A 1,419-nucleotide genomic window follows, 5' to 3' on the forward strand; every position below is an offset into this window, starting at 1 on the left:
CGGAGTTGCTGACTTTGAGTCCATAGGTACTATTATAGATGTATATGTGTGGTTTTGGGCATGTCGGGGGCTTTGTCCCGCCCTGTTGAGATTGTCTTACACTCTTAGAGGCTTGCAGACTAGCGGTCATTGTATATATATATTTTTCGTATGGCCCTATCGGCCTCCTAGATAGCTGTTATACTGTGGTTGCAATATATATATATATATATATATATATATATATATATATATATCTCGGCCAGGCAGCAAGCACCTTGAGGTGCCTTTCAACACCTCTACCCCCCTTATATATGTCTTAAAAAAAAAAAAACCCAAGTGACAGGAGTAGACATGTTTTGGCCAGAGAATCATAATAGACATGTACAACACCAAAATGCACAAACCGAAGTACAACTTAGCTAATATATTCACAAATGACTTTTAAACATTGTAAATGATATATTTTACAAAAAATAATATTTTTTTAATAAATATTTATTATAAAACGAAAAAATACATAATAAAATACAAAAAAATAAGAAAATTATTATAAATATAGAAAAAACAATGGAGAAAATTTCCAATACATCAAGTAATAATATAACACATAAAATAATAAATATTTTATAAAACAAGTACGATAAAAACTATTTAAAAATACAAACAATGCATAAAATTTAATAAAAAATATGTAAAAAATAGGTAAAATACATAATATTATTATAAAAATATATAGATGACCAACCACCAATAACCATGACGCACCTCCATTGTGACAACCACCATAAGTGATTCCGATATCAAACCACCGCTGCAAACCACCAACCATCGCCGATCACTACCGCTCGAACCACCGCAATTTTCCACCACCGCCAGCCACGACCACCAACCACCAACATCATTGTGCTTGACATCTTGTTAAACATTGGCTAGCACTAGATATGGTGCGACGTGGTGCGACGTCGTGCCATGGCCACGCCCTGCCATGTCCTGCGTCCTGCCGTGGCCATGTCCTGTCATGTCCTGCGTTGTGCCATGGCCATGTCCTGCCACATCCGACGCCGTGCCATGAGACGTCCGATGCCGTGCCATGGACACGCCCTGCGTCGTGCCATGGCCATGTCCTTCCACGTCCGACGCCGAGCCATGGCCACGTCCGACGCCGAGCCATGGCCACGCCCTGCCATGTCCTGCGTCCTGCCATGTCCTGCGTCCTGCCGTGGCCACGTCCTGCCATGTCCTGCGTCCTGCCATGTCCATGTCCTGCGACGTCCGACGCCGTGCCATGAGACGTCCGATGCCGTGCCATGGCCACGCCCTGCGTCGTGCCATGGCCATGTCCTTCCACGTCCGATGCCGAGCCATGGCCATGTCCGACGCCGAGCCATGGCCACGCCCTGCCATGTCCTGCGTCCTGCCATGTCCTGCGTCCTGCCG

Source organism: Nicotiana tabacum, chromosome 9, assembly GCF_000715075.1.
Source record: "Nicotiana tabacum cultivar K326 chromosome 9, ASM71507v2, whole genome shotgun sequence".
Classification (NCBI taxonomy): Eukaryota; Viridiplantae; Streptophyta; class Magnoliopsida; order Solanales; family Solanaceae; genus Nicotiana; species Nicotiana tabacum.